Here is a 24,860-nt window from a genome sequence, read left to right on the forward strand (position 1 = left end):
CCATCTACCTGGTCAGAAAGATTTTCATGGTGCCATTTCTATCTTCTCGAGGTTCTCTTTCAGAGGAATATCAGATTGTCTTGTACCTACACCATGCTCAAGTGTGATCTTTGATCAGATTTTTAGTATGGGGAATTAATGCCAGTGGTTGAGCAGTAAATGTAGAAGCAAAATCCCAGTTATGCCTAAACTATAAAGGCAATTTGGTAATTCTTTTCTCAAGGGACTCTTCCTGATTTTCTCTGCTACTGCTTGCAGACTTGCAGTGTAGAATCCTTGTGTCTCTGAGCTACATAGCATCCTATGCCATTCTCTTCAGTGGTCAATGTGTATGTGCTTCATTTTGCCTCTCGTTGATGCATTATTGAGATTAGTGGTCCACATACAGTATCTATCTTTGGCTTATTGGATAATATACAAAGTGAAATCTTCTTTTCCTAGTGTCATTCAGTTGGTTTTCTGATCTGTATGTGATTATTGATCGATATAAGTCTGGACGTGTATGACTTTTGTATGTTACCCTAGTTCTATGGTGCATATATGGATAGGAATGAGTCTGAACACTCTGTTTTGGTGCATCACCACCTTAGATTAGACTAGTAGATTTGCTTTAACACTCTCTTTCTCCCTTTCCCTTCTGAGAATAGATAGGTGTGCCCTGACAGTAAGAGGAAGCTGACCTTCTCCAGAGACTCAACCTTGTAGTTCAAGTCCCACAGCTTGGAGGTTGTTTCCATGTTTCACTAGGTTGTCCTCGCGCATAGGCCTTGGACAAGGGTGCAAACCTAAGTGACAACAGTTTTTGGCACGCCCGGTGGGACTCATATCAGAAGATTTTAGGTCTACTGGTATCAAGAAGAGTGAATTCTAGAGATAAATGCTGAAGAAGTAGTGCTGGCTTCAGTCTTCGAGCTTTTAAGAGGCTGGTTCTCCAAGTACTTGGTGACTCCGAACATCAAAAAGTCTGGTTCCAGACCAAGTTTGCAGTAATTCATGCCCAGGACTGAAACAAGGGTGTCTTCTAGAGGTAAATTTCAATATCAAGAGCTTTCTATTTCAAATCCTAGGAGAAGAAGGACTAGAACTTCATTATCACCAGTTAGGGGTACAATAATAGTCGATATACCTGTAAGATCTGTCTCTACTCCCCCTACTGTTCAAACTCAGCCTAGATTGCCATCAACACTCATCATTAGAACACTTGTTTATATGGCACAGCCAAGAGTTCATCCTTTTGCCACCTTTAATGGTGGAAGTCCTCTGTTGTTAGCCCAAAGACATGATATACCAGTAGCTGCACTAAAAACCATACCTGATTTTACTGGTGAAACTTCTATTTCCCCCCTAGAGCATATCCAAGAGGTAGCGAATGTCTGCAATATTCATGGTATTACAGAAGATGATGTTGCCATCAGACTTCTAGCATCATCTTTAAAAGGAAAAGCATTACAGTGGTATAAAGGCTTAGCTCATGGTTCCATAACTGATTGGGATGGACTAGGAGCAGGATTATGCAAACATTTTGAGGATAAGAGTGACCATTTGTCACTACTAAAGCAATTGACTACAATAAAAAGAGCCCCCCATGAATGTATGACTGATTTTAATTATAGATTCCAAAAGAAATGGGATAGAATACCTACTATAGTGAAACCTACCCCTGGTAATGCCTTCTTGCATTACCTTAGAGCTTTCAACAGTGACATTGCCACCACAATCCAAACTATGGGAGGAGATACATTACCAAATGCTTATGAGACAGCTATAAAGGCTGAGAATATCCTAATACAAGGTGGGAAGTTGGCTCCAAGGCCTCCTATGCCTTTCTTTCCTGATGTTCCCAACCACCAACCAGCAATAGCCCCTCTTCCTACAATTTCTACGTCACAAGCCCTTACTCCAGTTCCCCAAGCTTCCACATCCTCAAATAGAATAGATGAACTCAAGGAAATGCTCCAAGGTCTAGTGCTAAACACAGATAAAAGAGAGAAGACCCTAGATAAAAAATTACAAGAGCAGGGGAGGGAGTTGAAGGACCAAGGGAAGAGATTAGAGGATAGTTTTTCTCTAATACAAAAAATGAGTAATAAGGTGGTGGCCTTAGAAAGGTAGCAAGCCCAAAGTGGCAAGCCCCCCCAATTACAACACCAGGCTCTAAGTGGTGCTAGGCCTCCTAATCAGTGGAATAGCTCTTTTGATTAGAATAGGCAGAATAGTCATGCTTCTGCTTCAAGCTCAAATCAGAACAGAGCTATAGTCCCTCAAAATAACTTGGCCCAAGACCAAGATTTTTGTCCTTCATGTAACTATTCTTATACCTAATGCCTATGTCAGAAAGAAGAATCTTTTATGAATCACTAGATGGAGGAGCATTGTAATGTAAACCAGGATTCTGTTGCTCATAACATAAGAAGCAAGAAGAGAGCTATGGAACATGCTGCTCCTCCTTCTCCTAAGCAGGCCTCAACTTCAAGTGTTATACCTCATACACAAAAAGAAAATGAGCAGACAAACACTTCACAATAGCAAAGGAAAGGTCCAAGAGACGAGAATGCAAGTGATCCCTATGTTGCTCCATCTCAACCTCTCATGAGTGCAGCTCCCAAAGTTTCTACCAAAATTCCTAACGCACCATTGAGTGTGGTAGAGAAAATGAAGAAGACCAATGTAAACATTTCCATGTGGGATGATGTTGCTACCATACCAATGCAGAGGAAGATCCTGCAACAAGAATTGGAAAGGATTGAACCCAAGGATCAGTCATCTACCATGGAGAGTGCCACTAGTTTAGTACAACCAGCAGGGGATGTGGAGGCAAATAAAAAGGTTAGACCTCCTCCATTTTATGTTTCTCTAATTATAGGGGGCAAATTAGTCCATAATTGCATGATAGATTCAGGGGCTAGTAGCTCAGTAATGCCTAGGTGTGTTGCTGATGCTTTAGGGATGAAATATGAGCCCATTGTTAGGGATGTGTTACAACTAGATGGGAGTACTGTCAAAACCGTAGGCATCCTTAGAAGTGTGGAAACGGCCCTACATGCATGCCCTGGTTGTACTGTGATTCAAGACATATCTGTTGCTGAAGTCAAGCCCTATTTTGCCATCTGTCTTTCAAGAGACTTCATTGCCCAAATAGGTGGATTCATATCTGCTGATTGGTCTTATATATCATTTAAGACTAGATATGGGGCCAATGCTTCAATAAGAGCAAAACCTCAAGCCCTTCATCACACTGAACCCTACACTCCCAACTTCATCAATATGAATTGCCCTATTTTGGAGATGGATGAAAATGACATAGTGAATGAGCCTGCCACCTCCATAGTAGAGATTCCTGATTTCTTCTTAGATTCCCGATCTTGTTTGAGCTAATGATGACATGAGTGGAATAGGGAGTATGTACTTTGATGGCTCAAGGAATAGAAATGGATCAGGGGCTAGTGTTATGTTGATCTCTCCTGCACTAATAAGATACTACTTCTCTTTTAGGCTCCAATTTAGTTGTACCAATAATGTGGCCGAGTATGAATCCTTGATCTAAGGTCTCCTACTTGCACAAAAGAGGGGAATTCAAGCCTTAAAAGTATATGGAGACAGTGAGTTGGTAGTGAACCAAGTGAGAAATCAGAATATCACCAAAAATGGCCTGCTCAAGTCTTATAAACACAAAGTCTGGGATTTGCTTGAGGGATTCCAAGCATTTAATATTCAAGGCATTCCTAGGAAAGAAAATAAATATGCTGATAGACTTGCAGCAGTGGGTGCATCTTATGATGTGCCAAGGAATCTTGAGGAAGAAAAGAAACAACAAATAAGGGTGGTGGTAAGGCCTGTTGTTCCTGATAATAATACTAATTGGCAAGTGTTTGAGTCTGATGAGAAAATTGTGAGCTTGTTGCAGAATGAAGGAGAATTTTTAGAGAGAAATCAGTCAAGACTACAAGATCAATATGGTGATCAGATCATTCATCTCAGTTCCAACAAGCTGCCCAAGGGTCTCATTACCTTGGAGAGTGTCTTTAATCCTGATGATCATTCAAGGGATAAAGGAATGAATCTAGCTGCAAAAAAGGATGACCATGCCCCAGTTACTATTGCTGATGGAAAATCTCTTAACATGGGGAAGGTATGTTCTGAAGCTGAGAAAGAAAATTTCATTCATCTATGTCAAGAATTTAATGATTTATTTGCTTGGACGTATGATGACTTAAAAGGTTTCGACCCTAGTTTGTTTCAGCATACCATAGATTTGGTTGATAGGGTCAAACCAGTAAGACAAAAGCAAAGGCCAGTGAATCCCAAGATTGAACCTTTGATGAGGAAAGAGCTATTCAAGTTGATTGAAGCTAACATAATTTTTCCTATTAAACACTCATCATGGGTGGCTAACCTTGTCCCTGTGAGGAAGAAGAATGGAGAAATCAGATTGTGTGTGGACTTTAGGGATCTAAATCAGGCTTCCCTTAAGGATCACTATCCTCTTCCTTCTATGGAGCAAATTCTGTCCAAGGTTAGTGGGTCAAGGAGATTCTCTTTTCTTGATGGGTTTTTTGGTTATAACCAAGTGCTGGTTAAAGAGTCTGATAGATACAAGACAACATTTACTACTAAATGGGGCACCTATGCTTATTGCAAAATGCCATTTGGATTAACAAATGCAGGTGCCACATTCCAAAAGGCAATGGAGGTAGCTTTCAAAAGATTAATTGACAAGTTTGTCTTAGTATATCTTGATGATATAACTGTGTATTCCAAGAATGTGGAAGATCATCTTGATCATTTGAGACAGGTATTTCTAAGATGTAGAGAGTTTGGGGTTTCTCTCAACCCAACCAAATGTGTCTTTGCTGCAAACCAAGGAAAACTATTGGGACACATTGTATCTAAGGATGGATTGACCATTGATCCAGAAAGAACAAAAGCAATACTTGCCCTTCCTCTCCCTAAACACAAGAAAGGGCTGCAAAGTTTCCTTGGTAGGATAAATTTTGTAAGAAGGTTTATTCCTAATCTTGCTACCATGGTGAAACCCCTTACAACCATGCTCAAGAAAGATATGGTCTTCTCATGGACCAAGGAGGGGAAGGAGAGTTTTGAAAAGATCAAGGCAGCCATAGCATCGGCCCCTACCCTCATGAACCCAAATTTTGAGAAAGATTTCATCCTCTACACTTTAGGTGGTGAGTCAAGTATTTCTGCTGTCTTGACTCAAAAAAATGACAACAATGAGGAGAAGCCCATAGCCTTCTTTAGTGAAGGGCTCAAGGAATATGAAGATAAGTATAGCTTTGTTGAGAAGCAAGCCCTTGCAGTAATTAGAGCCTTGAAGAAATTCAGACACCTCTTATCCCATAATAGGATCCATCTGTTGGTGCCCCATGCAAGTGTAAAAGACTTCCTATTAAACAAAGATATCAGTGAGAAGAGAGCTTGGTGGATCACAAGGGTAATGGAATATGATGTTGACATTCAGATTACCAAATTGGTAAGAGGGAGAGGATTATGCAAAGAAATGTTATCAAGTCAGGATTCAGATGAAGAAGCTACTATGGTAATTACAGAGCAACAGGGGGAAAGAAATGTTAGTGCCCCAAGGATCTGGATGGATGACATGAGGAACTTTTTATCAAGGAATGGATACCCTCAGGGATTGGACAGAGCTAAAAGAAGACAATATAGACTACAATCCATTCCCTATGTTGTGATTGATGATATCCTATTCAGGAGGGATTTTAATGGGACCCTGTTGAGATGTGTTGAAGAGGATCAGGCCGAAAGGATGATTAAAGAACTCCATGATGGCCCTAATGGTGGCCACTTCACTGCAAGAACAACTGCCATGAAGATCATGAGGGCTGGTTATTACTGGCCATCCTTGTTTCATGATTGTCATAGGTATGTGAGAAAATGTGAGAAGTGCGCTTTCTTCTTAGGCAAACAGAGACTTGCAGCTCTTCCTCTTCATCCCATTCAGGTGGATCAGCCCTTCACCCAGTGGGGGTTGGATTTCATAGGCCCCATTAATCCTCCATCTAGTGCAGGTCATAAATGGATCTTAGCTGCTACCAATTATTTCACTAGGTGGACAGAGGCAGTCGCCTTGAAGGATGCTACAGAGCCATCAGTTGTTGAATTCCTTGATGGAATTGTATCTAGGTTTGGAGCTCTTTCTACTATCATCTCAGATAATGCCAAATCTTTTGTTGGAACCCAGATTTGTGCATGGGCAATGAGTCACAATATCTATCTGAGCACATCATCAAATTACTACCCGCAGGGTAATGGTTTGGCTGAATCTTCCAATGTGAATTTGATCAGAATCATAAAGAGAATGATAGAAGACAACTAGAGGGCCTGGCATAAGAAGCTAAGAACTGCTCTATGGGCTGATAGGATAACGCCCAAGAGATCTATTGGGAATTCACCTTTTGTGTTGGTTTATGGTAGGGAGGCCAGACTTCCAATCTCATTGAAATTCCCATCCTTGGAGTTGTCTCATCAGCTGGAACTAATTGAAGATGATGCCATGTCAGTAAGAATGGCAGAACTAATTGAACAGGAAGAAAAGAGAAGCAAAGCTATGCAAACTCTAGAGATACATCAGCAACAGATGAAGAGGAGCTTCGACAAGAAGGCAAGGGCCAGAATCTTCAGAGAAGGAGATTTGGTTCTCAAGTGGGATTCAGATAGAGAAAAACCAGGAAGACATTCCAAATTTGATCCACTATGGAGTGGCCCTTATCTGATCTCCGGTTGCAAACAGGCCAACGCATTCCAGCTAAGCAGGCCAAATGGTGAAGTTTTGCCCATTCCAGTCAATGGGATCCATTTGAAGCCCTGTTTCTGAAAGTTTGGGAATCCATGTACATAAGTAGTTTAGTTCTTTCTATTTTTTCCTATTTTCCAATAAGTGCGTGTGCACAGAGTTTCTCCCTTGAGTTGCCAGTCCTTGAAATTTTGACAATTCTCAGGTTGTTGGGGAGGTCCTGTTTTTTGTTTCCAAGTCGCTGAGCCAGAGTTCAAGGGTTTTTTAATGTTTTGATTTCCTCTGTTAGGGTTATGGTTTCTTTTAGCTCTCGGTTCGTTACCTTCCAGGCCCTCTTTTCTGACTTCATGGCCCAATGGATCATTCTCAGGCACTAGTCATGCATTGAGCAGGCTCATGCCCCCTGTGAGTCGCCAGAATTGTTACCTTTCGCTCACCCGCCAAAGGTTTAAATTTTAAATGCTCAGCTCGTCCAACGGCTAGCCGCGGAAATATTATTGTTTATGCCAAGATCGGACCTTATGATGTATTTCATAGCCCGCAGGATCTTCTCCATCAGATTTTAGCAAGATCGACAGTCGGCGCGATCTCGCCATCGAGAACTGCCCGAGAGTTAGCATCAGCAACATCGTGCCCAATTGACACATGTCTGGTGGGTCCGGTGGTGAATCACAAAGGAAGGTGGGTCAGGAAAGTTTTTCGGCATCGCAGGCGCTATGTTGCTATCGCACGTCGACCAAAAAATCTCCATGGCGACATAGCGCTGGGCAAAAATTCTCACGGCAGCGGGCGACACATTTCCCCGAGCCAGAAGTTTGAAAGACCGGCGAGGCGCCATGGTGCCAACGAAAAAGCGATGCATTTTTTGATGGCGACATAACGCCCAATCAAAAAATCCACCGTGGCGAGGAAGGGTCAAGCATTTGGGTCCCGTCGGTACTCTGCAACGCAATTTGCTAGCCCGGTGTCAAGATGGCGAATCAGATGTAGCCACATATTCATCAGTGGGGTCAAGGCAATACGGACCCTTCGAGTTGGTGCTTTGTCAGACCAAGGAGGTGTTTCATTGGGCCAATAAAGAGAGACCATGTCCTCCAAGTCAGAGTTCAGTCAGTGTCATCGGTACATGGAAAGGTAAGATCTCCACCGTCAGATCGATTCAAATCAGTGGATGGCACCATCTCGCCATGGCAGAGATGCACGGGTTTTAACATGGCGATGTAGTGACCATCCGCCACGTGTCGGCGGGAATCAGGTCTTACCAATCGGCGTCAGGAGAACGAATCAAATGACGACATGCTTTTAGCAGGCCTAGTAGTTTCGAGAGACATGGCGAGTCTTCACAACCATCAGATTAGAATAGATTTACGACTAGCGCTGTCTCGCTATCGAGAACAACTCGATAGATAACATCGACGACTTGGCACCCTTGCGCCACGTGTCCTGGCGGGATCACATTTCATGCTGTCGACGTAGTTAGGTCCAGGGTGACCGACAGACCAATAAGTTGACGCCACGTTTCGGCGGGCTCGACGAATCATAAAGGAGGGAGGGTCACGAGAGGTCAGGTTTCACGACCGTCAGATTAGAAGGGATCAGCGGCAGGCGCCATCTCGCCATGGCAAAGTTGTAGGATTTTTAGTATAACAACATGGCACCCTTTCGCCACGTGTCGATAGGGCCAAGTCTCACTAGGATGCATCGCTAAGTGGTGCCAAGTGGAATGGGCCCGGTCATAGATTGGAAAGTTCGTGGCAGGTTGGAAGTCTCACGATGGGCAGACTACATTGTTGAAAAGGTGTACCAACGGTGGTTAGTGTTACGGTGAATCAGGAACAACCACGTGTGCTGGATCAGAATGCAGACATGAGGTGGCACTAGATCTTCAACATGGCTAGCGCAGTCAATGCCAGCAGTGTTTCACGGGCCGAGAAAGGTAGCAAGGACGGTAGGCACTATGGCACTAACGAAAAACTCATGGGTTTTTCATTAGCGACATGGCACCTAAACGGAAAGTGAAGGTCGCAGCAGGATCCTCAGGCAGGGCGGGTCCCAGATGGTTATGCTTCATCATAGTTAGCGTAGCTGGAAATTTTTTAGTACACCTTGGAGCCACGTCTGCATCAGACAAGAGAGATTCACAGTGGGCGCTATGGCGCTATGGGAGGTTCCCCTTGATTCTCGCATAGCGACATAGCACCTAGGTTCCATGTCAGGTCAGCTTGCCAGGTGGGTCATGAGCTCAGAGGTCCCAAGGAAGAATGTGCAGAGTACGGCGAGGTTTCTGATCATCAGATAAGATTGAATCAATGGTGGGCATTATGTTGCTATCAAGAAGTTGCACGAAAAATGCCATAACGACTTAGCGCCCAAGGGACCCACCACGTTCTTAAGGATAGTGCATCAAATACAGGCCACACGATCAAAGGGAAATCCACGATGGGCGCCATCGCACTATGAGAAAGTTGCGAGCTGTTTATGATGGCGACATAGCACTTGGAGGACATTTGTCCTCGTGGGCCCAGGGAGGAGGCATAGAAAGTATTAACAGTTCAGGGGATGGCTGGCAGTTTGTGTTGTGGTTAAGGTTGGAGACTTCGCAGTTAAACATGATAGTTTAAGGTTGGCGCGGTTAGTAAATTAAAATCTAACCATTGGGCACTGTGGCGCTAATGGAATTTTAGGGTAAATCCTCCATAGCGACATAGCACCCAGTCAAGTAAATGATGGTCAAACGCGTTAAGATGATCGTAGGTGGCAAAATAATGGGAGTGATTGGCCCGCGTGGCCCAGCTGGTTGTTGGAACTTGGTTGACCCATTCGACCTTGCTGTCTCACGACTCAGAATGATAAAAAATTCATGATTTTTTCCACAATCTGATTCTGTGATCAATGTCGCCCACTCTAGAATGACTGCTAAAGTAACGAAGGGACTTTCCATTCATTGTCAACCCATCTACCTGGTTAGAAAGATTTTCATGGTGCCATTTCTATCTTCTCAAGGTTCTCTTTCAGAGGAATATCAGATTGTCTTGTACCTGCACCATGCTCAAGTGTGGTCTTTGATCAGATTTTCAGTATGGGGAATTAATGCCAGTGGTTGAGCAGTAAATGTAGAAGCAAAATCCCAGTTATGCCTAAACTATAAAGGAAATTTGGTAATTCTTTTCTCGGGGGACTCTTCCTAATTTTCGCTACTACTGCTTGCAGACTTGTAGTGTAGAATCCCTGTGTCTCTGAGCTACATAGCATCCTATGCCATTCTCTTCAGTGGTCAATGTGTATGTACTTCATTTTGCCTCTTGTTGATGCATTATTGAGATTAGTGGTCCACATATTGTATCTATCTTTGGCCTATTGGATAATATAAAAAGTGAAATCTTCTTTTCCTGGTGTCATTCAGTTGGTTTTTGGATCTGTATGTGATTATTGATTGATATAAGTCTGGACGTGTATGACTTTTGTATGTTACCCTAGTTCTGTAGTGCATATATGGGCAAGAATGAGTCTATACACTCTGTTTTGGTGCATCACCGCCTTAGATTAGACTAGGTAGATTTTCTTTAATGCTCTCTTTCTCCCTTTGCCTTCTGAGAATAGATAGGTGCGCCCTGAGAGTAAGAGGAAGTCAGCCTTCTCCGGAGACTCAACCTCGTAGTTCAAGTCCCACAGCTTGGAGGTTGTTTCCATGTTTCACTAGGTTGTCCTCGCGCATAGGCCTTGGACAAGGGTGCAAACCTAAGTGACAACACTTCCCTTTCTCTACCTTTTCCCTATAGGCTTTGGTAGAAACAATAATTGGAATTAGCTTTTCGTGCTTATGGACATGTGCATTTTTGTACCTCAAGAGCCACTTAGAATGCTCCCAAGCTAGATCTTTGATGACACCCAACCAATCTTGAAGTTCTTACATAGTCATGTGCACACATCCTCCAAGCTTCTAAAGCTTATAAATTCTATCCTAATGACTAAAAGTCATTCTGGTCAGCTCGTATATAAAGCTTGTGAAGTTTTCCTACATGATAGTTACCCCAATTATTGCCTTCCCTTTTCCACTAGACTATGAATTAGTATGCAATCCTTTTAGCAATTCATAGTCTTTGTCCTACTCTTTATTTGCCTTAGCTTTAGTTTCTTTAAGTCCTTCCACTACCTTAATCATTTTAGATTTTAACTGCATAATCTAGAACCACTCAACTAGGGGCTCATCTCCTTTGGGTAAAATATTTTTTTTAATGACCTCCTTCATTTTCAAGTGGATGATCATCTTCAACAAGGAGACACAATCATCACTCTTGACCTTTTTTGCAGCCAAGGTATCCCTATTTGATGATATATTATCATTCTTTGTTTCCAATCTCAATATAGCATTACCAATCTAGTCTATAATAGAGAGTCCTTCTGCCTTGATCTTCTCACTCCACACTCTGCTGATTTTCCCAAAATTTTTGTCTTCTTGAAGTTTAGATACAAGTGCCTAAACATCTACAGCAGTGGGGTTTCTATTCATGGGCATCCTAGAGATGCTTGCCAATGAAGTGACCAAATGTCTAATATAACCATTCAATTCTTGTATTTCTACTTTCATTCAAACCTTTGACAACTTAAGACTTTGTAGTTGTCCTTCAATCACCTCATTTGTGGACTTTCATAAGCTAACTTTAGTATCATGTCTGGCTTCTCCAAAACCTACTAAATTCATGGTTAAATCATCTATAGTCATATCCTCAATCCTTCCTTCTTTGTTAGGTTTGTCTATCTCCATTGTTAAATGCCCTGTTTCAGGATCCAGCCTAAGGATAGACAAGGTCTTCTATTTCTTTACCTTAGTTAATGTAAATCTAGAACAAATAGCGAGGGATAAGGTATCATTGGTAGGAGCACATTCATCTTTCCTCTTTCCTCTTTCTCTTTCTATCCAAATTTTCTTCTAACCATGAGTCCATGCCTATCACCTTTGAGGTCATCCCAAGATAATCTATACTCAACATTTTCATTTTGACCATAGTAATTTTTTTCATAGTCAAAGAGAAAGGATTCTTTTGAGCTTGAGAGACAAGCTTTGAGGACTCTTGGCCTTTCTCCATCTCTACAGTCTTCTTGGCTACTTCATCTGACTCGGTGGACTCACTATCACTACTTCCTCCATCACCTAAGTCCACTACTTGCACATGAGGACTGCTTGGAAGGAGAAGTGTAGGGCTAGTAGATGGGACTAGACCATTAGTAGGTGAAGGAACCAGAGTAGTAGTACTATCTTTTGGCTCCTCTACTTTCTTCTTAGCTCCTAGTTGGGCACTAATCAATGGAGAAGGGCCATCTTGACATGTCTTTTCCAAAGGAATGTTTTTATCTAGAGGTTGGTCACCTCCACCCACCACTTGAGCTAGTCCTTGATTGATGGCTAGGGTCACACCTAATGTGTCAGATTGTGAGGAGGTAGGGGGAGATGTTGAAGGAGCTTGAGTGGGAGTGCTCTTACTTTAGCTTCTCCTTGCTATAGTCCAGTCAACCCACTTCCTAGTCCTTTTAACAATTCAGGCCATCATAATATCTAGATCATCCCTAGCATCTTGATAGGGCTTTGAACTAATAGGGTATTTCTTAGCTAAATGTTAAATATGTATTACTATAAATATTTTGCCCATCATCTTAAATTCTATCAACATCAAGGTTGATTTTATATATTTTTACTTAATGCACTATGAATTTGGCAAAAGAACTTCCCTGACTCTCAAATTCATATTTGCAATCCACCTAGTATTTTTCAACCATGGTGTTGTGCTTGATCACACTCCCAATCTACAACAATTCCCTTGCATACCCATTTGAGTGAAACATAGGCCTTAAGACCTCATACATTTCCAATCTGTATTTAATCTCATATGCTTTCAACATGTTTTTTGCATCAAAATGAGACTCACAGTTGAAAGCTCCCACCTTCATAGGGAACTCATATCCCTTCTTCCTCAAACTCCCACTCAACACTTTCACTTGAATTGCTTGCCTCATGATTTCGATCAGCACAATCATGTCGCTCAGATACCTAGGTAGCTTCAAGGGGAATCCATCAAAGGTTGCAAGACACAAATACAAGAAAGATGAGAACTGAATGAAATAGCTTCCAAACTGACTAATAGCCACCATTATTTCTAGATTGAATCTCATCTCTGGGCATCCTTGGAGCTCCCTAAAAATTCCCATTGTAAACGCATCATTAACTCTTATATATTCAACATAACTATTTTCCAACTACAAACATGGGTAAAATTCATAGGACTTCACATTGTCAGGGAAATTTTATACCCTTGGGAGGCCTGACCATAACTGTAGAGAAGCTAGCATGTAAATTAGAAAAGAGGACATATAGAAGGTGTTGTAGAACTGAGAGCATTGGATCGATTCTTAATTACCTTGTGAGCTCAATCAATATATTGGGTATCTAAACAAATAACTTGTACCAAAAAGAAATATTGCTTAACAAAATTTAAAGCTTCTACCTCACCTTTCAATCTATGTAGGAGAACTAGGATGTGTACAATCTCAAGTTTGAGATTAATACTAAAAAGGGTCTTTGGGACCTTGCTCTTGGCTTTTGAAACCAAGACTGCATAATCTCCTTTCTCCAAACCATTTTCATTGTAAAAAATTCAGAGACAACTCCACCAACTATCAAATTTAAAAACTCCTCTCATTCTAGAATTTGTAGACAATTCACCATTTTTTTTCTACCAATGGAAATCAATACCGCATTATCTAGCAATACAATTTTCTTGGTCTCTAGGTTGTAGTGGTTTATGCATTTGTAGATTAATTCTGGGGCTTGGACTACTGCTGGGAAATTGGATACTTCAACTAGCCCACATCCTTGGAGCTTCTTAGTTATGGGATGAATTGGTCCCAATTTTAATCTCTTCTAAAAGTCTTGCATATCATAGAAATGGAGAGAAGTGTCTGTGAAATTCTGCAATGCAAACTTGATTCCATTTAGCCTGTCGAAGCTTGCAAATCTGGTTGCCATTCTATTTCTATAATGAATTGAATTTTGAATCTAGAAGAAAAGAATAAAAAATTCACAAAAATAGGCTATTTGAAAAAGTCATGCAAATTAATGGAATAATAGTTCAAGAAAGAAAGGTAGTTTGTATAACTATTTTTGTTTTCATCTATATAGGAGTTTCATTTTACCCTTTGATCTTTAGGATTCATGCCACACAAATGAGTTGAAGGATAAATCTGTTGAAACAATAAATGTAGGGGTTCTAACAGATAACTTGGCATCCTTTCACTATTTTTTTGGCCCAACAATAACTTTCTATCCTTTCACACTTACTTTCCTATTTCCCATTAAGTTTTAGGAAGTTATGAATAGAGTACTCTGTAAGGAAATATCTGTCAAATCAAATTCTGCCTAATAGATCTTTCCCACAATGGTTAGATTGTTTCCATTATCATCCTAAGATATTTTTCATATAAAATGTGAGTTCAATTCACTTATAAACTTGATTTTCTTTTAAATGTAGAAAATTGTCCTCATAGGTTGGAAACCTACTACGGAGAAGACAATTTTCATTTCTCCACCCAGGCCTTCTTTTAACTTTACCCTTTGACTTATTACTTCCTTGGGGTTCATAGATATCCATAAGGAGTGTAAATAATAGTTAGGGACCCACCTCTCATTTCATTTCCTTTATAATTTCCTTTTGTGGAAAATGAACTTCATGGGTTAGAAACTTGCCAATGAGAAGTCAATTTTCAATTTTCCACCTAAGATGATTTTAAGAGTTGTGATGAATCTTTAATATGTCCTGAGGTAGATAATCATAAAAGAAACATGAATTTATCATAAGGTGCTTTATCATCTTCTTATTCTGGCTCATATGCATCATTTGGTGCTCTTAGCAAGAAATCACCTTCATGGATTGAAAACCCACGGAGGAGAAGACAATTTCTAGATTTTTGCAAGCTTATTATTTTCATGGAGAAAATGATAGGCCACAATTGGATACCATTCTTGTGAATGATCATTACATGTTACAGGAATCTCCATTCGATTAGGTACCAAGCTACCCTCAAAACTCACAACAAAAAGGAAAACCACCCCGTTATGAAATGTGGGGAAGGGAATATGAAAAATCTAATGAAGATTCCTTCAACCTAAGGGGACTTGAACTTAGACTTGGACATGCCTAGGACTTTAATAGAACACAAAATTTTCCAACTTGAAAAATAGTTAAGGGATGAAAAGTGGGGCAACAGATGATCATAGAATATCTCAACTGCAAGAGCTAGAACTACTAGATTAATGTTGACAAGTAGCATTTGATCATCTATGAGCTTCTCAAAAGTGAATGTCTAAAATCTACCCTAAGAAAGTCAAACCACATGACTTCCGAGTGGGTGATCTCATCCTTAGGAAAAACCCTAAAAATTAACAATAATGGATACAAAAAGGGAAATTTGAACCTATTTGGCTTGGTCCACACATAGTCACTATAGTATATGGATCTAGTGATTATCAACTCTCAACAATTGAAAGAGACTCGCTCAAAGAGCTAATCAATATCCTTCATTTGAAATGATTCTACAACTGACATGCTTTTGAAGCTCTTTTTACATGCTTACAAGTCCTAAAAAATCTATTATCTTGGTGAAAACATAGCAATAGGAACCTTGGTAATAAATTAATTAATTAAAAGTTCAAAAATTAAAAAAACATTGAAAATTTCAAAAATAAAAAAAAATTGAAAAAAAATAAAAGTATCATTGATGAAAACCTGGCAAACAAGTATCGTGGTAGAAAAAATAGAATCTTTGCCAAGAAGGTGAAAACCTGGTAAATAGGCGGATCTAGTTTCAAATGTTACATCCTGTAATGCATCTTCTAGCTCTTGTAGAGTTGCTTACCTACCTTAGTTTTTTGTTTTTGCTACACTCTCAGTAATATTTAAGACTCTAATCGAAACTTACATGGATTGGATTTGGTCATAGTCTCAAGGGAAACATCCTATGGTTCGAAGAAGATCTCTTTCATGTCAGTCACCATTTTTTCTAACTCTTTCTATCTATTGTTGCTTACTTTACTATTGAGATTCCTCTTGAAGAAGATCTCTTTCATGTTAGTCACTAGTTGTTCTAGCTATGTCTATCTACTGTCACTTAGTGTCCTACTAGGATTCTTCTCAATGAAGCTTTCTCTCTGATGGAAATCACTAGTTGTCCTAATTAATTCTATCTATTGTCATCCTCCTACTGAAGAGATTTCTTACACATACATTCTAAACACCGACACTTGACATCAATCCAATGACACTAAAACTAAAATAAAAATGTTGACACTCCTTGAGCTGTGATAAGATTTTTATTTTTTTTGTATTTCTTTCTCTTTATCATTCCCCTTTGAGCAACTCAAGGATGTCTATTTTGATTACAGAAGCGAGGACTGAGGGCATGATCTCTTATTTTTATTTTCTGCTTGATGATTTAGTTCCAATGATTTGAAGCATACATATAAAAGGGGTGTCCACTATAAGAGCCTCTATCTCATGTTGAATGGCCATGTGTACCTTGACTTATTTTATATGACCACTTTAGTGAGGTTGGTTCTTCTCCTTGACTATTTGAGTGAATTCTTCATGCTATCATCAAATATTGATACTCATCCTACTAAGTGCATATGGGTCACTATGAGTATACTTAGTGCAATTCTATCTCAGGTCATGAATGCAAGGGTCATTGTGGATAAAATATTTACTAATTGTTTAGCATGAGAAGGATCTACACAGGAAAGATTCTAGCCATCCTAGCATTTATTTTTTGATGCTTATGTTCACTTGCTACACTAAAAGGGACACATGTTTTGGTCATTCTAGTTTCTCATACCTTAATTTTTACATCTAATCCTGACAAAACTAAGACATATGTCATATTCGTATTCTCATGATTGCAATGTCAATGAGAATTATATGACATTTGTGTGTCTAACTAAAAGCTTAGTGATGATAACTATTTTACAGGTTTAGTGACCAATCCTAGGGATTTCATCTAGTATAAGATTGTATTTCATACTTAAATTGTATAACTTTGGTTACTTGTTTATTTTTATCTTTCTACTTGGGAGGTTGTTGATTTCTTCAATGTATCACATTTTACCTTGACTCCACAAGCATTTGATTCCTTGGTCAATATTTGTGAATTTGACAAACCACCTATCATGAGTAATAAAATGAGAATTCAGCATGAGCTGTTAGTACATATACATTTTGCATTAACATATGATCATGTAATGTTATACACATCATATCTCATTAATCATATTTGCATCGTAAACATCTATCTCATCTACACTATATATCCATACATCATATCCATTTGCATTAATCAAAATCATATAGCTACACATCTCATGTATGAACAATCATGAGTGCAATAGTGTGACACATGCAATGGTAATAAAAAAGAGCTCATATATATATATACATATATATACATATACATATATATATATATACACATATATATATATGTATATATATGTATATATATGTATATATATGTGTATATGTATATATATGTATATATGTATATATATGTATATCTATATATGTATATATATATATATATATATATACATATACATATATACATATATACATATATATACATATATATACATATACATATATGTATATATATATACATATACATATATGTATATATATATATACATATACATATATATATATATATATACATATACATATATATATATATACATACATATATATATAGTCAGACTGTACATCGATACAAAAATTAGTGCTACTCGAGCACTATCAATTTCAAAAATGATACAAAAAGATGTTGATACATCATGATCAAAAATAAGAAAGAAGAGAGTAAGCTAACTATATCCTTCTCCTTCAGCCTCAAGTGGAGAACGAGGAGGAGGAGAATCTTCTCTCGTTGGTGGACAAGCACCCTCTAATGCTCTAGCATACTCAAAAAAAATGAGGCACTTGCTCTACCTCCTTTGAGACTACTCCAACATAAGCCACATAATAATATGTTGCTCTTGTTGTCTATACACAGGCCTCATCCCATTGCTACTCTAAGTGCTCTCAAAACTCACAAATTTCTCAATCTCTCTCTACTAGGCATTTGCTCCAAATAGTCAGCCATATCTACATCTCTCCTAGTTGTGGTTGTTCTATCCTCACTCTATCCCTAGATCTCCAAAGGGTATCTTAGGTCTATGCAAGGATATCTCCACCATGTGGCTTAGGATTAGGCTAATCCCACATCTGCTTATTTTCCACACCCTACTCTGTTAGTTGTGAAGGTTGGCCATCCACCCTCTATCTCTAAGAATCACCTTTGATGGAAGCCAAGGTTATCATCTCTCCTCAAGCTCTCCTATGCTCAGACCCACTCCCACCAACACCTAGATCCACTCTAATCTATCATGGAGGGATTGAAACATATGTCATTCATTGTCTCAGGCCCTATTGATGTGGCTAGTATGGTGCCTTAACTTGATGTACTCATATTGTCATCCCTAATGGATTTATAAAATAAGGGAAGGGATGACTAACAAACTAATCTCTATACTTGGGTGTCATCCCTCCATCTAGGACCACTATAATGTAATCCAAATGAGTAAATGTGATACCCTACACATCGATCATAGTCCTCCCTATGTCTAGTCTCAATAACCATATATATATATGGTCAGATTGTACATTGATACAAAAATTAGTGCTACTCGAGCACTATCAATTTCAAAAATGATACAAAAAGATGTTGATACATCATGATCAGAAATAAGAAAGAAGAGAGTAAGCTAACTATATCCTTCTCCTTCAGCCTCAAGTGGAGAACAAGGAGGAGGAGAATCTTCTCTCATTGGTGGACAAGCACCCTCTAATGCTCTATCATACTCAAAAAAAATGAGGCACTTGCTCTACCTCCTTTAAGACTACTCCAACATAAGCCACATAATAATATGTTGCTCTTGTTGTCTATACACAGGCCTCATCCCATTGCTACTCTAAGTGCTCTCAAAACTCATGAATTTCTCAATCTCACTCTACTAGGCATTTGCTCCAAATAGTCAGCCATATCTACATCTCTCCTAGTTGTGGTTGTTCTATCCTCACTCTATCCCTAGATCTCCAAAGGGTATCTTAGGTCTATGCAAAGATATCTCCACCATGTGGCTTAGGATTAGGATAATCTCACATCTCCTTATTTTCCACACCCTACTTTGTTAGTTGTGAAGGTTGGCCATCCACCCTCTATCTCTAAGAATCACCTTTGATGCAAGCCAAGGTTCTCATCTCTCCTCAAGCTCTCCTATGCTCAGACCCACTCCCATCAACACCTAGTTCCACTCTAATCTATCATGGAGGGATTGAAACATATGTCATTCATTGTCTCAGGCCCTATTGATGTGGTTAGTATAGTGCCTTAACTTGATGCACTCATATTGCCATCCCTAATGGATTTATAAAATAAGGGAAGGGATGACTAACAAAATAATCTCTATACTTGGGTGTCATCCCTCCATCTAGGACCACTGTAATGTAATCCAAATGAGTAAATGTGATACTCTACACATCGATCATAGTCCTCCCTATGTCTAGTCTCAATAACCACCCTTTCTTTAGCTCCTTGGTGAAGCGGGCATATGCACATTACTCCTGTGAAATGTCCTATGGCTAGTCATATAGATTGTTGGTTCCTAATTTAACTGATTTAAATATAACTAAGAAGCCAGACAAATACATCTAAGGCTAGCAAATTACTATGATGGATGCACTTGACTTCCAATCTTGGGCCAATTATAAGGCCTAACTCCTTCCTCACTTCATGCTCTACAAAACCTAGGTTGGTTAACCTTAAGGTTCTGATATATGGTACTAATGCTAAAACATAAAATTTGAACCTATTAATAGTATATGAAACCCTTTTATCATATGATACTTATTCAATAACATAGGAATGAAATAACTACAATTCATAACCTATGAACCCATAAGCTAAGTAAGGGTTAATTCTTTTAACCCCACTACAATACATAAAAGAACTGAATTTATTTGATAAAAATGAATCGAGCAAATGTCCTTCCTATCAACTTGCATATGATTTAGTGATTAGTGCCTTATCCATTGCAACATAGAGTCATTACTAGAAGGATGACCTAACTTAATTGTCTTACAATTAAGTTTATCAATTGAAATCCCCAAAATCCATTCTTACTAGCATCCCCTCCATACACCTAGAAACCCTATCAAATCATTGAAGCATTTACTAAACTCCTTGAATTAAAAGCAACAACAAATCTGATATATAACTCATCGAAGCTATCTTAAATTGAATGAACCTTATTCATTCAATCATAAAGTTAATAACATATGAAGAATTAGGAGATAGAATAAGAGAACATAGATAATTCATTATAAATCCCCTTTTGTATTTATCCTTGGAAAGATTGAATACATGAACTGGTAACACTAGATGAAACTCAAGATATATCACACGATCTATCATCAATTTTTATTATCTTAGAAAAACAATACATGAAATGAAAATGATACTTGCACAAGAATGGATGTGTGGCCTTCATAGCTAGAGCTCTACTCAATTAGAAAGGAAGTAAAACCAACAATAACTTGGTCTCATAGTAAAAACTGGAACCCTGCTGGTTTCGCAGAGAAAATTGCCAACCCCTACAATGAATAAGAAAGAGAAAGATATAGAGGAAGAATGGAATCTTGTATCTGATCTAAAGATGACATGTGCCCACTTTAATCTCCATCTTTTGCTATTGTAGAACATCTCTCATCTTTCAATCTATAAAAGCTGATCTGGTTTTTATCATTGTTTTGTGACAACCTGAAATATCTCTTGTTTAATGATGAAAAACCTTATGTTGCCAAAATATTTGAAATGCATCTAGAATGCTGATAATGCTTTGATTCAACTAACTAGGAGGTGATAAAACTCACCCATAACTATATCCATGTTTCCTTTTAGTTCATCATTTCATTAGGAATTAGATTTGAACTACCTCAATTGAACAAAACTTGAAACGAGGTATCTGAGACAAATCCTTGCATAACTGGAACTGGCAACCTCCTATGCCAAAAAAAACTCCAAAATTAGAGATTTTGTCTTCTCTCAATTCAAGAGATATATAATAAGCCTATATGGACTTACTAGAAACTCCTAGGATCTAAAAAATAAAAACAGGCTTCTTCTAGGCCTTGTGGCTTGTATTTTTGGCATATATTTAACCAGTTTCCTAAAGCTTCAACATTAGCTTTAATTCAAACTTTATTTAAAACTGCTATGCATGTACTTTTAAGAGGAAATGTTTTTAAAAAATCAATTTTTATGCCTCCTTCAATTTTTGCTCCTTTTTTATTTCAGGTCAAACATGGTTGACCAACTTGTGACACGTGTCATGCTCTGATTTGCTAAATCTTGCATAGCTATCTAATATCTACAATGTGGCCACCACATGTCTACCACATCATTGGTTGCCATGTTGCATGATGATTCATCATCACGCCATGTCATCATGATATAGTGACTAGGTGACACGTGTCATCTTCTATCACCTCAGCATTAAGTCATCAATCGAAATCAACTCACCACATCATTAGTCCATGTTAGTGCCACCTTAGCTAGTCACCACATCATCAATTCGCCTCAATGCTAGCTTGCTAGTTTCCATGTAACATTGTTAACTATCGAGCATCTTCTCTTTAGCGACATAGTGACCACCATTAGATTTTCCACATGTCGTAATCCTGTGCCTCCGAACAAGTCTAGTCAACTACCACATGTCACTTCATGAATCATCCTAAGGTCTACATCATCTAATGACATCATCTTTTTGGCAACATTCTTGGTCAAAATTTTGGTCTTCATTCCTCTAGGTGGGCCCCATGTGTGTGGTTAAGGCTCCAAAAGCCTTGTGTCTTATTAGACACTATAGAGTTGAGGGCTCTTGTATTTAAAGACAAAATAAAAATACCATGACACGCATATGGGATAAATGTTTTTCATTTTTTTTCCTTTACTCTTCACTTCTACCCTACTATGGTGGTCTTCCCCCTCTCTACCTTGGTGGAAATTGTTCCTTCATTGATATTGCAAAGAGATGAACAAGAGAAACATATTTTCCATTGCCCATGAAAGATTTAAATCAATAGCGATGTCTAATATAATCCACTCCCAAAGTAATGCCTATTGAAGATGAGCTTTCTTGTCACATTTCCTTTTGAAGTTAGTAGTTCATTTAATAATAGCAGGGCCACTTTAATGACTTGCAATGAAGTCATTCACTTTCTATCCATTTTATAAAAAGTGAATGACTATCAAAACAACATGCACTTGGCACTTTCCTCGATGAAATAGAATGTAAGAACCAAGCTCAAGATTAGACTCTTAAATGTTGGGCAACAAAGATGAAAACATTTGAGAAAACTTTTCTATGCAAGCCTTGTTTTAAGCTACTCCATCATCGATTGATCCAAGCATAGGCACAACAGATTTTCACAAATTCCCAAGCGATATTCCCTTTATTCTCCACTTTTTTCTGAAAATTAGGTTACTTCCTTTAGAAGATCATGCCCATTCTTGACTCCCTTAGACTCTTGTGGTAATTGTAGTAACCAAATCATAGTAGTCAAATGGATTTGTAGCTTCCAAAGGATACAATAAATACCACTCTTGACTTTTAGCCCAAAATATTTTGAACCCTAAAGAAAAATGATTTGATCGATGTATGATATAAGAATGTCCTTTGGAAAAATATGGTCTGAGGCAAACCCCATTACAAGAAATAAAAGCAAGAGTTGAATAGTTACTATTTGAAATGAGTTCATAATCAGATGCAAGTTGCCCAAAGCTTGCAATGGTAGAACAACAATTATTAATCAATCTCCTTACATTTAAAATGATGAGAAATAGTGGTTTACAGGTCCTCTAAAATCAAAGAAAGCCATATAATCATCATTACTATGATTCCTCTATAGTCGAATTGCTCTATATGGCAAGGTGCTTCTAATAAATTGGGATAAAAATATTCATAATGACATCCTTTTTTTTATGACTGGCAACATGTGGGAAGGAATGAAGAAAGAAAAGACTCATCTCATTCAATGGCTTCTTTTATGTCCTAAGCATAGTTTCGCACTTGTCAACAACATAACTCAACCTAGCATAATCCCAATCCCTAGGATATGCATTGCCTCCATAGATGATAAGCTTGGGCCTAAAGTCTAAAGCCTTCTCCTCCAAGTTTTTATAATCAATAAACCTAGTTTCCTAGTTAACCTTGTAAGGAAAGCTCTTAAAGTAAATTGATGTTGTGGAGATCTTCTTACCTCCAGATGTATAGTACCCGTGGATAAGATGCCCACCAGAAGGCAGGTCAAGCCCCATTATCTTAGCAATCTAATGTATATTAGTCATCCCCCCAAAGTGGGTCCAACTAAAAAAAAATTGTTTTCAAACAATTGAATCCTCAAATTGATCCATTAATCATCTGACATTAATTTTCAAGCTTTCTTGCAAACTGTCAATTTTTTGCCAAGAGGTCCTTTTAATAGCCTTAAAAATTGACACAAACATTTAACCAGGCTTTAAAATCAAACCTATTGATTCTCTATTCCTCATACTCTTACCATGTTGAATCTCGTCTCATGATGAATTCCCAATCAAAAGATATTGACTATCAAAGTTGCCCTCTCAGAATTACCTGCAAGAGAAACATGTCAAAAAACCATAAAACACATTCGGATTTTCCTTTGAAAATAGGTTAGAATAGTTCTTGGGGGAAGCAATAACTAGAAAATTAGTTCACTACCATGATGAAAATATAAATGTACGAGTAGGGCTCATGACGAATAACAGGGTAAAATTGGCGAGCGGTCAAAGTGGGGTACTCAGATTTTGTAGACTAGAAACGTTAGCACAAAAGCAATTTTTGCAAAGTGATTGGACTTGGGAAAGTGTGCAGATGGATTTTTCAAGATTTGAAAATTGGCACACTCAAAGAAATTTTAGAGTAGAACACAATTGTTCCATCCATTCAATCTCACCTATCACAGATTTGGAGATATGACATCATGAATAGTGGTACTAACCAATCTGCATTTACTGACACCAGTAAAAAGTTACAAATAGCATTTGGAATTGCATTAAAAAACTGATCAAACAGTTTTTTCATAAGATCAAAATTGAAACATAGCAAGTGTTTAACCTCTAGAATGCAATGGAAAAGGAATTATCTCATTTTTTCCAATTGGATCAAAGTTATAACAAGTCAAGCAGGGCATCCTAGAATTTTGAACAATTTGCATCAGCATGAAAACAATAAATGACCAACTTTGAGGGATTCAAAACATAATCAAAACATAAGAAAAGGACTCAAAATATGAAACATAGGCTCTTTGATATGGACGCTAAACACTCCCAAAGTAGTGAGTCATGAAATGTTACTGGATATGAGATATTCAATTGCAAATACGACCTCCTATCATTGTTTGACACTTAATTGAAAATGCAGATTTGGACATTGCTCAAAATGGGACTTTATAGAATGGCTCAGAATGGAAATTTATCTAGAACACATAGACATACTAATTGCAAGGTGTTAGAAACATTAAATACCTCTTAGGCCTCAAATGGACATTCGGGACACTTGCATTGAAAAATGCTTATAGGGCTTGATTTTTAGGATGGTACTCAAAATTAGGGCTTCACTTTTGAGTCACAACTTTGGCTCTATCTAGAGATGCATTTCCCTTGTGGGCATGACAAGGATTTAGATCTCTGGAAAAAGTAGATCACACACCTAACAACAAAAAACTTCTCTTGCACAACTTTATTGAAAGAAAGAAATCTACTCCTACTATGTACAAAGGATGAACCTCGGCCACCGAACTTCAAATTTTTTTTTTACCTCTGTCATATACCTGATTTTCATTTCCTTCATCATGAGGTAAGTTGAAAATAGCATTCATATCATTTTCACCAATTAGATACACATCTTCAATTTCTTCAATTGGCAAAACAA

At 38.4% G+C, this 24,860-nt stretch overlaps 1 pseudogene; it reads left to right on the plus strand.

Annotated features, from left to right (window-relative positions):
• Positions 1 to 8,766: 8,766 nt before the first annotated feature.
• The window catches only part of LOC149550303 (protein CTR9 homolog pseudogene), a 56,034-nt pseudogene continuing 39,940 nt past the window's right edge, over positions 8,767 to 24,860 (plus strand).

The sequence above is a fragment of the Cupressus sempervirens genome, chromosome 7, assembly GCF_028749045.1.
Source record: "Cupressus sempervirens isolate cs-2001-9-10 chromosome 7, ASM2874904v1, whole genome shotgun sequence".
Classification (NCBI taxonomy): Eukaryota; Viridiplantae; Streptophyta; class Pinopsida; order Cupressales; family Cupressaceae; genus Cupressus; species Cupressus sempervirens.